The following is a 16682-nucleotide window of genomic DNA, read 5'->3' as shown; positions in this document are numbered from 1 at the left end:
GAGTGGGTGGACGGAAGTGGTCCATGAGAGAAGGAGCTCCTTTAAACTGTTCTTGCTTTCTCATCCTCTTCCCTCTCTTTCATTCAGAATAAAGACATTCTCCAAAAGCTCCATGCTGAGAGAAAGAAAAAAAAAATACCAAGGATCTCATCTAGAGACCACTGTTACAAATAAGTCATTCGTAACCTGGATCAGAGACAGCAGAAATTTTCAAATAAGGTATCAAAAGGGTTCCGAAAGAGCTGGCTGGAGCCAGGTTAATCTGGTCAGCAAGAAAACAGCAGCTCTGTGGCCAGGTTCTGGACGAGGGCTCCCACCAATTCATCTGGAAACCAAAACTTTTCTGTGTACCTGCCTCATTTCTGGTGGGGAGGGTGACACGGCGGGCTGAGTATTCTCCTCCTTGCACCTGGTAGCTCTGAAGGAAATCTGATCTTTCTTCCAAGAGGAAGAATTAAGTACCTGGACAAAAGCTTGAACTAATAATTTACATTTTTGTGTGTGACTGATTAAATTGGGCACTGTTCAAAGGGTGGGGGGAGACCAGTTAATTAAAATCTCAGAAAACATGACCTGTTCATAATCAGGTATCACACTGAGACACAATTCTCACCTACTGGATTGGCAAAAATCCCGAAGTTTGACAATTTGCTCTGTTGGCAAGGCTACAGAGTAGCAGGTGATCTTATAAGCTTCTGGTGGGAGTACAAAATGGTCCAACTGTCACAGAGAGGTTCACGATATCCAACAAAATTACACATGCATTTGCTCTTTGACCCAGCAATCCCACTGCTAGGAATCGACTCTGAAAATATTGTCGTAACTATGAAATGTGACAACTATGAAACAGCATGTGCATAAGATTATTCACTGTAGTGTTATTTATAATGGCAAAACTATAAACAACCCAAACGCCCATCACTGGGGGACTGGCTGAGTAAAATATGGTACATGCACACAACAGCATACCCCACAGCTGTTAAAAAGAATGAGAAAGGTCATTAAGTACTGGACAGAGAGACTTCCAGATCAGCAAGGTACAGGATAGTGTACACAGTATGTTAGCATCCATGTAACAAAGGAGGGGAAAAAAACAGACATCTCTATTTTTTTTTTTTTTTTTTTTTTTGAGACGGAGTCTCGCTCTGTCACCCAGGCTGGAGTGCAGTGGCATGATCTTGACTCACTGCAAGCTCCGCCTCCCGGGTTCACGCCATTCTCCTGCCTCAGCCTCCCAAGTAGCTGGGACTATAGGCGCCCGCCACCACGCCCGGCTAATTTTTTTGTATTTTTAGTAGAGACGGGGTTTCGCTGTGTTAGCCAGGGTGGTCTCGATCTCCTGACCTCGTGATCTGCCCACCTCGGCCTCCCAAAGTGCTGGGATTACAGGCGTGAGCCACCGTGCCCAGCCAGACCTCTCTATTTTTTAAAAGTAATTCAAAAAATAATTACTAATAAGGAAAAACAGGATGGAAAAGACAGGAATGGAAACAAGACTTCTCTATGTGTATATCTTTTCATACAGCTTTGCCTTTTTATGAAAGCTTTTATTTTAAACTAATTGTAGGTTTATAGAAGAGCTGTAAAGATAGACGAGTTTTTGTCTATACCCTTCACTTAGCTTTCCCTAATGTAAACATCTTCCATAACCATGGTTCATTTATCAAAAAAAAGAAATTAACTTTGGTATAACCACTATTAACTACACATCATATTTGGGTGCAGGTGATATCAGAATAACTTACTAATGTTAACCATGAGCTCTTGGTTAAGATGGAGTCTACCAGGTTTCTCACTGTAAATTATTATTTTTCCCTTCCTATCTTCTATTCCTTAGATGAAAGTCACAAGGTCCAGCTCACACTCAAGGGTGAAGGAATTAAGCTCCACTTTCTGGAGGAAGAGGCATCAAAGAAACTGTGGACATATGTTAAAGCCACCCAGTAGTAAGTAAATATTTTGGGGGAAATATTTTATAATGCAAAATACTATACAAATGTCTGTTTCTCCTTCAAGTTTCATCTATTAATTTTAGCACTCACCTGAGATGATAATAACTGTGGTGTTCTAATGGTGGCTTTCTATTTCCTTTACTGCTTCAACATTTATTATTTGGAATCATTTTGTTAACATTCATTTCTTCTCTCCCATTTGTTTATTTATTTTAGTATAGGTGTGAGTATTTTATTCTTTGGGTTATAATCCAATACTATCACTATCATTATTTATTTTGTTGCTCAAACTATTCCAATGTGGCCATTAGGTGCTCTTTCAGCTTGACTCCCTTCCGAGTACTTTTATAACCTTTGATGTTTGAATCATGTAAATATTTAATAGACTCATAAACTTAACTAAAAATCAAGAAGCAAATCCTAAAACTCAAACCAAACGGGCAACAAAACCACACAGAAAATTTACTTCAAGTAATTTCTGATCTTGTTACATGCTTAGTGAGATATATTCTAAGGACAAAAAGAACTGAAAATAATTATTTATTTATTTACTTATTTATTTTAGTAAGAGCCTTGCTCTGTCATCCAGGCTGAAGTGCAGTGGCATGATCCTAGCTCACTTCAGCATCAAACTCCTGGCCTTAAGCGATCCTCCTGCCTCAGCCTCCCAAAGTGCTAGGATTATGGGTATGAGCCACCGTGGCCGACCCCAAGGAAATTGTAAAACTTCATTACTATACTGTTAGTAGTGTCATTAATATTGTAATTTTCAAACAAATTTTTTTTGCATGTTGTGGAATAAAGCAAATATGTAAATGTTAATGTTGTTAGGAACCAAGATTTTCAGTGCAGAGAAAACAAATGTACACATGCACAAAACCAAATGTTAAGAAAAAATCTGTGATGTTAAACTTTAACTGAAGATATCAAGATAAATCACGGTTAAAAATATATACATATATATCCCATTTCTCTCCTTTTCAAGTACCAAGAAGGAATGACAAACCTAGTTCTGAAATCTTAACTTTTTCAATACCAATACTCTCTAAAAGGAAGCAGCTTTCTTTCCAGTCTGGGGTTGGAGCCTACCTGGGATGTACTCAGACCAATCAAAGCTTATCAAAAGACATAGGACTGCTGAAGGAATGATTTGCTAGGGGAAAAAAAAAGACATAGGAATCATCATGATGGGTGCCCACTGGACTAATTCAAGGTAATTTGAATAGTAAAAAGAAAAATGACTGCAGTTGATCATAAAATACAATCTATGTGTCCATAACAATATTAATACAGAGAGAGAATAATACTTTGCTAGCACTGATAACTACTGATAATAAAATGCTACTGATAATAAATGCTACTTTGCTAGCACTGATTTTAACTACTGTAAAAAATAATACAGTTTATCCTTAACAAAATGATCACACTTGACATCACTAATAGTGTGAAAACCTGCCATTATGTGACTTCCAATTGCAATGAGAAATAAATATCACCTACCTATGCAGTATTCTTGTCCCCCAAAAGCTTAACCTAAATTTAAGCAAACTTTTGACTGAACTTCCAGTTTACAATAAAAACTGATGGTAGGAGAGTAAGTGAAAAAGCACAACATGGAAACTATTAGTCACATCCAGAAGGTGAGACACACTACTCAACGACCGACCTGGTCTCTTCAAAACTGTCAGTGTTATCAAAAAACATTTTGAAAGACTGTCTTAGATTTAAAAAGGCTAAAGAGGGCTAACAACGAAATGCAATATGTGAACCTTGATTAGATCTTTTTTTTAAAAAAAAAATTTCAAACAATTAGGAAAAATTTAAGTATGAATTGTACATTACAGGATATCAGGAAGGGAATTACTGTCAGTTAATTTTCTTTGGGGGTAATAAAGATATTGTGATTACACAGGAGAATGACTTTATTCTTAGCAGATGAAGGCTGAAGTATTTTGGATAAAGTGTCTTAATGTCTGCAACCTACTTTCAAATAGTTCAGCTAAAACACAACCACACAGTAAACATGGCAAAAAACGAATATGTGTCCACAGGTAAACAAGTATTCATTGCACTATTCTTTCATGTAATAAAAAGTTGGGGATAAAGTCTGATGAGACTGCATAGGAGACCAGGAGGACTCCTTATCTTCATCAATCCCTCGATAGCCAAGGAATACTTGCCTATGTGTGGGTACTGGTTTCATAAATTACAACACTGTAATTTGAATCATAGCATACAAAAAGAAAAGTGCACTAATTATAATTGTATGGCTGATTGTTTTTCACAAAGTAAACACACCTGTGTAACACTATTCAGTTGAGAAATAGAACAGTACCAACATTCCAGAAGCTCTCTTCATTCTTCTCCTAGTCACTATCCTCCCAAAGATAACTATTCTGACCTCTATTTCCATCAATTAGTTTTGCCTGTGTTTGAAGGACTGTGCAATGACACAGTACCACTTTTACATTTGGTTTCTTCTGCTCAATATTAAGTTTGTGGGATTCATTCCTGTTGTTGCATAAGGCAGTAGTTGTTCATTCTCATTGCCGCAGAGCAGTGGTTTTCAAACCTGGGACAATTTTGCCCCCCAGGGGACATTTGGCAATGTCTGAAGACACTTCTGGTTTTCCTAACTGGGGGGTTGCCACTGGCATCCAGTGTGGGTAGAGGCCAGGAATGTAGCTGAACATCCTCAGTGCACAGAACAATCCCTCATGACAAGAAATTATCTAGTCCAACATTTCAATAGTGCCAAAGCTGAGAAAGTCTGCTGTACAGTACAGTTTTATCTTATGAATGTAACACACTTTATCTATCCATTCTACTGTCTGGGCATGTAAAATGTTTCTGGTGTTTGATTATTAATAAGTGTTAAACATGCACATATATTGTTATAGAACAGAAGGCAACTGGACAGTTGGCTGAGGGAATCAATATCTTGGCACATCTTAGCAATTTATTTACAGTTGGGAATTGCTACTTTAAGATACATATGCCTAACAGTTTTCCATGTACTTTTTTCATTTAAATATTTCCTGAGCATTTACTATGAGCCAGGCCTTAATAGCATGGCAGGGAACAAGACAAGCAAGGCCTCTGCCCCAGGAAGCTTACATTCTAGTGGGAGAGACAATAAAAAATAAATATATGAATTATTTGTCAGGGAATAATAATAACAACAACGCATGTAAGGGGAGAGAGCATGATGAGGTTTGTTGAGAGGTATGCAGAAAGAGAACCAGTTAGGAGACTACAGTAGCAGTTCAAGTGAAGACTACCTAATACACCTGTCTCCACACAATGGCAGTTGGAAAAAGAGGTGTGTGTGCCATAATTGGCCATGAGGCAAAGAATGGAAAAAGATGATTTCAAGTTTGACTGACACAGAGGGTGATACTAAAAAGACAAATGGATAAGACAAGAGAAAAAGCTGGTTTTGATAAGAAGGGAGGAAAAGAAGAATTTGGCTCTATAAATACTAAGCTTGAAGAACTTTAAGATACTTTTGTGAAAATATCTATCAGACAGATAAATAGGCCAGCTGAAGTCTCTACAGAACATATCTACTTGGGATTCATCTATACAGAGGTGACAACTATAAAGTCGTGTTGACGGATGGAGGGATGGAGAATGAAGAAGGAGGGAGTCTGGGTACAGAACTCTGTGAACTTGTACCAAGTAGGAAGAACCACCAAAGGAGAGCATTTGCCCAATGACAGGAAGGTAAAACAGACTTGAATGTACTTATGATTTATCCACTTGTGGACTAAGAATCACCAAATAAGAGAAAGGGAAAAACACTGGTCCAAGAAGTAGGGAAATCTGCATCCTTCATTGCAAAATAAACCAAGGGATGTCAGCTTTAAACCAGAGATGGTAGTCAACAATGACAAATGCAAAAGAAAAGTTAAAGGACAAGGAACTAAGGAAAGTTTACTTTAATTGGTGATTAGTTGTTTTTTAGAGACACTGAAAATTGTGACGGTTGCACGACTCTGAAAATACTAAAAACTACTGATTTGTACAGTTTAAGTGGGTAATTTGTATGGTATAGGACTATATTTAAAATACCTACATACACATATAAATAAAATAACGTTTTTAGAAGTGCAATAGGACAGAAGGTGTAGAAACTGCAAGGGGTGGTAAAGAATGAACAGACTAGGAAATAGGTTATTCTTTTTTACTCATTTTTTAATTTTTTGAGACAGAGTCTCCCTCTGTCATCCAGGCTGGAATGCAGTGGTGCTCACTGCAACCTCTGCCTCCTGGGTTCAAGTGATTCTCCTGCCTCAGCCTCCTGAGTAGCTGAAATTACAGGCATGAGCCACCATGCCCGGCCGGAAACAGGTTATTCTTTTGAGGCATCTGTTCTCAAAGAGAGTAACAGGTAATAGTAGGGAGTTTTTGTTATTGTTTTGGTTTTTATTTATTTTTCAGCATGAAGGAGAAGGAACAATGTCTGCAGCCAGAAAAAAAAAAAAAAAAAGGAATGACTAGTGGAGTCAGAACAAGGGAGGCTAACTGGTCAAGGGATAATACAAAGCATAGTAAGAAAGTTAACTTTAGAAAGAAAGCTCTTTTTTTCCCTAAGAAGGGAAGGAAAATTTTGAGAAAGACACTTTTAAATAATCTTTTAAGGGGGAGGAAGTACCTCCATATTCTCTAGGAAGTAGAATACCAAGATATCTGTTTAGAAGAAAGGGACAGAGTGGGGAACAGTGTTAGGAATAACCCAGTAGGGATGAAACTGGAATGGAAAAGAATCTCGGTCCACAAGTGGATAAATCATAAGTATATTCAATTTTGTTTTACCTTCTGTTACTGGCCAAACTCCTGGTCCCTTTAGGTTCCAAGGCAGAATGTAAACAATTCATGAAATGTAGTGAAAATATTATGGACATAAACAGAATAGAGATAGTCCTCAAAATCGTGGAACTCCCTGAAAAAGTTTTTGCCTCAGGTCTATAAACCTGTTCCCTATTACTCTTCAATTACTTTTTCACAAGACCCTAAAGTTATAAATTTTCTCATTAGCAGCTCGTGATTCCTGTGAAAATGACTGAGATTTATGAACTCTGCAAAATGAAAATCCATACACAAGCAACCTGTCAAGGCATTTTAGCAGCACCTTTCAGGAATGGGCTTCATAAATATCATTTTACATCTTAAAAGACTAAATACAGCCAGGCGCAGTGGCTCATGCCTGTAATCCCAGCACTTTGGGAGGCCGAGGTGGGTGGATCACGAGGTCAGGAGATAGAGACCATCCCTGGCTAACACGGTGAAACCCCATCTCTACTAAAAATACAAAAAAAGAAAAAAAAATTAGCCGGGTGTGGTGGCAGGCACCTGTAGTCCCAGCTACTCAGGAGGCTAAGGCAGGAGAATGGCGTGAACCCGGGAGGCGGAGCTTGCAGTGAGCTGAGATCGAGATTGCGCCACTGCACTCCAGCCTGGGTGACAGAGCGAGACTCCGACTCAAAAAAAAAAGACTAAATATATTTTCTACATTTAGAATTATGGAAACAATAGTAAATGTCACCACTCAATTATCTCACCCAATATCGAAATCCCCTCTTAGTAATATTTGGCCACTTATCAATGAAACAGCATTGCTGGGTATCAATAACTGGTGTTCACATAATTCCTATATTCCTATATTGATTTTTATCTGTTCTGTTCATCCCCTAGATCTGCTACACAGATGGCGTAAAATAATGCATGAATGAAATCTACCTTTTAGCGACTCTTTAACTTCTACCAGGGTCCTTAAACTAACCTTTGAAAATACATTTCCCTTATCTATTGATTGTCTTTCAAATAGGTAAAAGCAATTTTTACATTCTCTTCTCTAGGGTAAACAAATCTAACCATTTTTCTCATCATGACTTTTTTTTTTTTTTTTTTTTTGGTTTCAAGTCCTCCCTAAATATTAGGAATCAAAACAGATATGATGTGCATAGCACATGTGAGGGGGGTGGTAACTAACATTCAGTAACATGTCCATTGTGTGTCTGCTGCGTTGCAGCCATGTCTGCAAGCTAGTTTTCTTATCCTCACAATTTATCACTGAGAAAATGGAGCCAGAGACACGAAGCAACCTGACTAATTCACAGCTAGCAAGCAGCAGCCACAATCTGTCTTACTTTATACCAAGATACTGCCTTCCCTCAATCTAGACACTGCTTTTCTTCTGTAAGTGGAACATTACATCCTAGAACCACTTTTCTCAAGCCAGGAAAACTGAGTTTTTGTAAATGTAATCACACCAACTAAATTTATTTATTTAAAAAAAATTTTTGAGACGATCTCACCTAGTAAATTTATATCTGGTTGGTTCTGGCCTATTATTATATTCCAGCCTTTAAGAACTCTTTGATTTCTGAGTGTCATCTAATGTGTGGCTGATTATCACTACATGGTTTGAGTGCATTTATTAACTTGAGAATCATGCTGTTTATATATTTAAAGTTGGTAATAAAAAAGTGTTAATCAGAGCAAGGGCAACACCAGAGTCTTGTAGCATATCTCCAAAGACAACTCCTCAGGTTTACATCAACCCATTAATCAACATTTTGGGGTTGGTAATTTGCATGGATATCAATCCATCTAACCACACCTTATCCAATGCATATTTAACTCTTGTATCTAGACACAGTATTAGAATCTTGTTGGAAGACTGTGTCCTAAATAAACTTAAATGAACTTACGTCCAGCAATCCCCAATCACCACCAGTCTAGTAACAAAAGGAAATGATTTGTGTCACCTGGCTTTTTCTTGAAACAGGGTCTTGCTCTGTCGCCCAGGCTGGAGTGCAGTCACGTGATCACGACTCACTGCAGCCTTGATCTCTAACTCAAGTGATCCTCCTGCCTCAGTCTCCCTAGCTACCACAGGCATGCACCTCCACATCTGGCTAATTTTTTTATTTTTTTTTAGTGATGAGGTCTCACTATGTTGCCCAGGATGGTCTTGAACTCCTGAGTTTCAGTGATCCTCCAGCTTTGGCCTCCCAGAGTACTGGTATTATAAGCGTGAGCCACCACCTCTGGCCTCACCTGGCCTTTTCTTATTGAAGCTCTGTTCAGGGAATCAGCTCTCCTTTCCCAAGTACTCATAAACTTGTTGGCTCTTCCAACCAGATTCTAAAAGTTTATTAATAGGTTCCTAGCAGCCAAGAGCCATCGAATGGTTCTGTGTGAAAACTGAGACATTTACCAGACTCTAGTCTTCTATCATTAACTGCACTTTTAGGATTTTTCAAAATTTATGAATAATGATTTTATAAAGTCATCTGCAAATACTCTGGTATACAATTTACCTGAGCTTAAAAATATGATCACTCTGTAATCTCCTCAATTACCTTGAATTTAATTCCTCTAGATTTTTTTGTCCTCATCCAGTTTTAAAGAAAACAAGCAGAAAACACTGTCCTCCCTTTTAGACACTCAGCAGAGTCACTGCTTTCAAATATAACGTCCTAAAATGAACTAGCCCATTTTATAGGCCACGGCTATGACCAATTTTTCTTTATGACATTCAATTTTAGAAAGAGCATTTAACATTTAAGAACCTCATTAACAACTCGAATAGTTTTTATTGCTTGTTGGTGCAACCTACATTTTCAAAATGGAACAAATTTAAACAGGATTTGCCTAGAAATCGACTAATATGCTGGAATACTGCATCACAGTATAATCGAAATGAGATACAAGAGGGGGAAAAAACCCTAAAAGACAGCAGTGGTAGTCGCTCTGAATAAAACAATCTCGGATAATTACTATATTCATAGTCAAGATTATTTAACAGGTAAGCATCCTAAGGGCATAACTTTAATCCAGATGTCTATCAATACTATTACCATTACCACCATCTATCCATTCTTTCATTCAGCAATACGGAGGGCTTATTAAACGTCAGGCAGTGTTCCAGGCGCTGAAAGCTCCTCGCTTTCATTCTAGCAACATCATTCATACAAACTTTTAGTGGGCACCTACAATTGCAAGGCATTGTGCTAGATATCTGTAAACAGCGATTTACATCGAGATACACAAACATCACCAAGTTTCCCTTAAAAACATAGAACACCACCCTTAAGAAATGGTTAGAAGTTCCTAACCTCAGATGACTTAGCGAAAGCTCCGTTTAACTGGCAATCTAAATTTAGCGAGCACTAACGAGCCTATCTTGGGCAGACAATAGTTTAGGAGCTGTCAGATAACCTCTAGATTTACGCTCCAATTTTCTAAAGAACAATTTCTCTCATAACAAACCAAAGCAACCACCAGGAGCGCGTCCGTAAAGACGATGTCTCGGCAACAACTAAATCTAACCGCGGAAGTGCCTTTTCCTCATTCTTAGTCGCACCCTCGTTACGTGGCTCTTCAAAACTCCAAAGTCGGAGTACCCTAGACACGGAACAACCTCCAAAAAGTCTCAGGCCTAGCCAAGGTTGGGACTAATACGCCGCGAAATAATCGGGGAGATATGAGCAGTCTGTGGCTGTGAGACTGCGCGGTTAACACCCCTGCCCCTTTTGTCCAACCCCTAGAAAGTCCCCGAACTCTGACTGCTCCCCAGTGCGAGGGCCGCTACCAGTTCTAGACTGAGCCCGGCCTCCCTGCCCCGCCCCGGCGCCTCAGACCCTCTCTACACGCCCGCCCCACAGCCCCGCGCCGCCCGCTAAGTTCAATGTGTACCGGAGGTTAGCGGAGGGAGGCAGAATCCGGAAAGAGAGACTACGCCAGTGGATGGCGGCGGTTGACCATAACCTACTCCGACCTCCAGATACGCGGGAGGTGGGCGGTGCTGCCCGCAGTCGGTGGGTCACTCACCTCTCGCTTCAGGCAAGCCCCTTAGCGACGTCTCTCCTTGCGTACTGCGGCCATCTTGCATGTGGAATGTCGGGGAACTACGTCATCACGCTGCGTCTTGAGACGAAAACCAAGCGACCGGAGGGGCGGAGAGAGTAGGATGCCTGTCAACCAATGGGAAGAAAGCAGAGCTCTCAAAAGAGGAACAAGCCGCCGCTCTCCTCCCCGCCCGCCCGCCCGCCCCGCGGGACAGTGGCTGCTGCGTGCAGGGGGAGGAGCCAGTCACAGGGCCCATCCCGTCGGTCCCGCCCCTTGGAGCAAAAAGGCATTCTGGAGCAACCGAACCTGCTAACGGAACTTGGGCGCGTAGGCGGGGCCCGGGTCGAGATTCGTCCAATCAGAGCTCTGGCGGGGGCGAACGCAGCCAATTGCGACTTCGGGGTTGGCGGCCGCTGAGCCGGCCGCTCTCGTCCCCGGGAGCCGCCAGCCCACTGGCTGGGGAGGACCCCGGACGGAACGCCGGCTGGGCGGTGGGGCGGGGCCGCGCCCATGCGTCCGAGGTGTGGACCAATGAGCAGCGGCGGCGGCGGCCCGGGGGCGGGGTCCGGGGCGGGCGGAGCAGGGTTGGGCCGCGGCAGCGGGGCCGTCTCAGGCTGCCGTCCCGCCCCTCCCGTCCGGCCGCCGCCGCCGCCGCCGCCACCGCCGCCACCGCCTGGGGGTTGGTTGAGGCGGACGGCGGGGTCCGGGCCGGAGTGCGTCGTTCCCGCTGCGCTAAGGGAAGCGGGCAGGTGAGTGCTGGCGGCGGTCTCTGCGCGCGCGCGGCCCGCGGGCTGCGGGGAAAACTCGCGCTGCGTCTCCGAGCTCTACGAGGCCGTCCCTCGCCCTGGCCAGCGCCCCTCGGCCGAAGTCCGGCCCGCGCCCCCGCCAGGGTCTCCGCCTGCCGCTCTGGGCCCAGGGCTTGAAGGGGGCAGGTGTGCGCTCGGGTGCCTGGGCGGGGAGGGCCCGGCGGGGTCGGAGGGCTCCGGTCGGCCTCTGCCCGGGCGCCCTGCGGGGCGGGAGGCGCGCTCTCGCCGCTGCCCGGTCCCCTCTGCCGCCCACGCTCCCGGGCCCCGCGCCACCCGGTCTCGAGGTGGTGGCAGGTGCAGGCAGCGCTCTCCCCGCGCTTGGTCTCCTGTCCCCGGCCCTCGCTCCTGCTCTCGGGTGGGGCCCTGGTCCCTCGGGCTGGTCGGCTCGGCTCTGCGCGCGGCCGGGTCGAGCTCTCATTTCCTTCCTTCCTCCCGTCTCCCCGCTGCTCGGGGAAGGCCGTGCGGTTTTATGTTCCTCTCTGCGAGTTCTCGGTGCCCACCGGGGTGCCCGGGGACCAGCCCCCGCCTCCTCCCGCTCGGTCCAGTTAGGAAGACGGTCGTAGGAAATAGGTCGTCTTTCTTCCCACGCGTCCCTGGCCGTGCTCCACACGCGCAGTGCCCTACCAGGGAGAGGCATTCAGTGCTTTAGAGTTTGTCATTCCGGCGTTAAACTCTTCTCCTCGTGGCTCCAGCCTGGCGATGCAACTCTGTCTTTCCCCCGTCTCCACTCGGGAAAAGGAGCCGACAGTGACGCGCGCCACTGGCTGCGGGGCTCACCCTCGTCGGGCCGGGGTTGGGAGGAGGGCATTTAAGTATTGCAGAGGCATTCACGGCTTAGGACCACTCGGACCGTGTTATTTTGCTTTTCTAAATAAATAAGGTGATATTTCAAAAATACTTTAAAGTATGCTGACAAATTAATTTTGCTTTTAAGAATCCTCGAAGAGTTACCTCTCTCTTCGTAGCCTGATTGTGGTGCTGATGAGACCACTATAAATGCGTTTGTCAAAACTCAGAACCGGACACTGAAAAGTGTGGATTTTATCTTACGTAAAATATACCTCTTCCTCTCCCGTTTTTCTTCTTGAAATGACCTTGCCAGTATTTCAGAACTGAGCTAACCAGTAATAATGTCGGAGAAGTGTTTATTATTTTAAGTAAATACCTTTAATCCAAGAATATAGCGAAATAAAAGCAGTCTTCCTCTCCAGTGTTAAAATTTGCCAAGACTTGCTTGAACCTTGCTGTATATACTGTGTTTATACGGGCTACCATGCGTGAAGAAAGTCCAGCAGTACCGGATTAGTCCCAGGGGCTGCCGTGATTGATACTTTGGTGAAATTCCAACAGTTTACCGAGGAGTTTTTCTCTGGCCTAAGAAAGTAGTTTGCAAAGCCAAGTTCTCAAACAGCTACAGAACCTCTTTATTGGGACCCCAGACAACCTTGGATTTTAGCCTTCTGCTACCCCTTTCCTGTCTGCCCTCTAAGTGATTGTAAGTTAATATCTGAAATGGAACTCTAGTCTGAAGGAGTAAAATGGTTGCTTCTCCAGTGTGCTAACATCTCAGGGCTTTTTTTCCTGGAATTGGAGTGGTGTTGGATTTGAAGATTAAAACATCTTATGTTTGTATGTACGTTAATAGCGAAAGCTACTCGTAAGAGCACAGTGACTGTCAGTGAGAAAGTGATGGCTGCTGCGATGCTCTTCCCTGCCGTGGACATTTAGGCCACATTTTAAATGATAATTAAACTTTCGCTTTAGAAGCCTGGATAATGAGAAAAATGTGGAGGTTGTACTCAGATATTTTTCCTGTTTAAAGCTCAACCACTGGACAACTGTTTTTGTTTTGAGAGTTCTGATAAACGGTCACAACAGCCTCCTTGAAACACAGTACTCTCCTGCCTGGAGGAGAATGACAGGATGACGGCACCGGGGAAAGTATGACCATCAGCCACAAAGGCTTGCTTGGAGTGAATATTTAATAGACAGTCATTGAATTCAGTGAAAACCAGGTGCATAGTTTGTGCTGTGTAGAGTTGTAGTAAAAATATAAGCAATAATCCCACCTCCAAGTCAGGGTTACTATGAATGCTTTGTGACTAGATGTCAGGGTAGTTTGAGGCGTACTGGGTATCTGAAATGTTTGAATTACAGAGTCTTTTTTCTTATCACGAATCCGAGGTAGGGTTTAGAACTGTAACTAATAATGTATCTTTCTTATGCGTAGTTGGATGACTGTCCTTCTCTGAGAGGTTGTTTATCTTTAGAGACTGGTTTGCCTGTTCCCTGGTTGCTGTGCCTGGTGCTTCTTTTGGGGGTGGGGAGGAAGAGTTTCAAGTGTGTTTCTTTCCCTTGGACCGAAGTCCTGGGAATGGAGTGGTGACTTTGTTCCCCCAAAGAGAACTAAGAGTCATTTATTCCTATGGCATTAAATGTTTTTAACAGAGCAGTGAACTTATCTTTATTCTTATGTTACTTTGGATTTTGCTTGTGGCCAGTTATAATATTTGCTTTCTCAATTACCTGCCATTATTTTTGGGCCCTTTCTTTATCAGTGAAAACTCTTCTGATTAGCTGTGCATCTTTTCTCTCCTGCTACAGTCATAGAAGTGTTTATCTGGGTAACAGTTTGTTCTGGGTCATATTTAACCAGTCAAGAGTATTAGACTGAAGATTCTTGCTTTTACAGTTTTCTACAGTTTTCACTTTTGTTGCCTTTACAATGGATTTCTGTCCATTGGATTTCCTTTTATCATCTCATTTTTCTATTCATAACATTGGAGAGGTTAACTATTTTGATATGCAAATATAATTAATTTACATAATTACTCAAGTTAAAAAATTTCTATCGAAATATTAATATATATAATGTATTTTCCTATTACAAAGAAGTTTAGACTTGGCTTTTTTTTTTTTTTTTGAGATGGAGTTTCTCTTTTGTTGCCCAGGCTGGAGTGCAATGTCGCAATCTCGGCTCACTGCGACCTCTGCTTCCTGGGTTCATTCTCCTGCCTCAGCCTCCCGAGCAGCTGGGATTACAGGCATGCGCCCCCACACCTGGCTAATTTTGTATTTTTAGTAGAGACGGGGTTTCTCCATGTTGGTCAGGCTGGTCTCAAACTCCCGACCTCAGGTGACCTGCCCACCTTGGCCTCCTAAAGTGCTGGGATTACAGGCGTGAGCCACAGCACTGGGCTGAGACTTGGCTTTTTAAAAAGTCACTTAATAGTCTTTTGAAAAAAAATTAGCATCTCCAAGATTAAGAAGTCTTGCTTTTTAACTCAAGCCAGAGATTAGCTGTGTTGACCCCGTTTCCACTTGGGAGTCTCCTGTGAGTTTTGGAAATAAACAGACTGTAAAAACAAGAGGTAAAAACACAGATATTGAACATTTTCAACTGAGATAAATTTGAATGGAAGAAAACTGATTCTAAATGATTATAAAATTCAAATACCAAAGTTAAGACTTTGCAATTCTTTTTTTTCTTGTATCAAGTACTTTCCGAGTAGAAGTGAACTAGTAAGTCCATACAGTCTTGGTTGACAATGGAAGACACATCTATCTTTGATGTTAAGATTTTGAAAGGGATCTACTGATTACTAAGCCAAAGTGAATTCTTAGCCTTTTACGAGCCTAACCTCAGTACTGGGATGGGGATGTAGGGGAGGGCAGAGGGACAGAGCAGGAAGAAATGTTTCCACTGTTTTTTAGAAAGACAAAAAAATTGTCTAGAGAATGTAGATAATCAGGTGTCTACATGGAACTTTTTATTTTTAATTTTTAATTGACAAAAATATTTGATACATAGAACTCTTTTTTTTTTTGAGACGGAGTCTTGCTCTGTCGCCTGGGCTGGAGTTCAGTGGCCGGATCTCTCAGCTCACTGCAAGCTCCTCCTCCTAGGTTTAGGCCATTCTCCTGCCTCAGCCTCCCGAGTAGCTGGGACTACAGGCGCCCGCCACCTCGCCCGGCTAGTTTTTTGTATTTTTTAGTAGAGACAGGGTTTCACCGTGTTAGCCAGGATGGTCTCAATCTCCTGACCTCGTGATCCACCTGTCTCAGCCTCCCAAAGTGCTGGGATTACAGGCTTGAGCCACCGCTCCCGGCCAAGAACTCTTAATAAAATGTGCACTATCTTAGGCTTATCACTATCTGTGATCCTGAGTTTCACTTTCCTTTTTTTAAGAAAACAATTCATTAGGACGTAACAGGTCTAAGAAATTCTTCCAACTAAAGGGTTTACAATGTTCAGTCTCAGAAAATAGACATGCCTTTTCAATATCAGCAGTTTTCTCTGACACATATTTGAGAGGAAGTAAGGATTAGTGTTATTAAAGCTGCTTTTACCATAAAATGTTTACGGGTGTCTAATAACATTTTTGATTTGTTGGTTGTAATAATTTAGCATTGCTGCATGTCATGGTCACCTCATGGTTCTGCGTTTTTCCTCCGCAACAAAAGTGTGGCATTGCAGAGATCACTGTGGGATGTACTGGATTGGGTGGAAGCTCTTTTGGAAGTTTCACGCATGTCCCAATTTAACCTGCAGCTCCTCCTATGTATTTGGACAAAGCCAGCAAAATAACTATACTTTTAAAAGGCCAAAGAAATAAAGCCTTTACATGCGTATGTTTTATCACTGCAAAGGAATAGTATTATTTTGAATATCAGAGATAACAGTGAACCTTTGGAGCTCTCATAAATGGGTTGGTTTTGAGCCGAACTCATGAAACATTATTGAGTATCAGTAAGATTTGTCATTGAGGTGTGCTGGTGAGGCTCTGACACAAACTGAGTCTATCATTTTGCATAAATTACTCAGTCTCTGTAAGTGTCAACTTTCTCATCTGTAAAGGGGGCTTGTTAATACCTATCTGATACTGTGTAAAATGCTTACCTCAATTCCTGATCATATAATAAATGCCTAAATGACATGATTGTGATGGGGACGATCATGTTGGGGAACTGCCATAGGACACAGGGCACGGCAAGGATGATCCTGAAATAAGGAACATGACAGCATGAATAGTTGCATTTAGGTTCAAAAACTCAGTTGTTAATA

At 42.4% G+C, this 16682-nt stretch overlaps 2 protein-coding genes across 9 annotated transcripts in view; one reads left to right on the top strand and one right to left on the bottom strand.

Annotated features, from left to right (window-relative positions):
* The window catches only part of CCNK (cyclin K), a 30320-nt gene extending 19456 nt beyond the window's left edge, over positions 1-10864 (bottom strand). For 2 of the 3 annotated variants that reach the window (XM_073998172.1, XM_045396964.2), the window contains exon 1: positions 10794-10864. The gene's annotated coding sequence lies outside the window, so the exon portion shown is untranslated. Of the gene's footprint in view, positions 1-10658 lie in introns of all 3 variants that reach the window. The other variant, XM_045396965.2, reaches the window with a different exon arrangement.
* Positions 10865-11393: 529 nt separating this feature from the next.
* The window catches only part of SETD3 (SET domain containing 3, actin N3(tau)-histidine methyltransferase), an 86248-nt gene continuing 80959 nt past the window's right edge, over positions 11394-16682 (top strand). For all 6 annotated transcript variants that reach the window (XM_073998171.1, XM_073998170.1, XM_073998169.1 and 3 more), the window contains exon 1: positions 11394-11560. The gene's annotated coding sequence lies outside the window, so the exon portion shown is untranslated. The remainder of the gene's footprint in view (positions 11561-16682) is intronic.

This window comes from Macaca fascicularis, chromosome 7 (genome assembly GCF_037993035.2).
Source record: "Macaca fascicularis isolate 582-1 chromosome 7, T2T-MFA8v1.1".
NCBI classification, from domain to species: Eukaryota; Metazoa; Chordata; class Mammalia; order Primates; family Cercopithecidae; genus Macaca; species Macaca fascicularis.
This window is presented reverse-complemented; position numbering and strand designations above follow the sequence as displayed.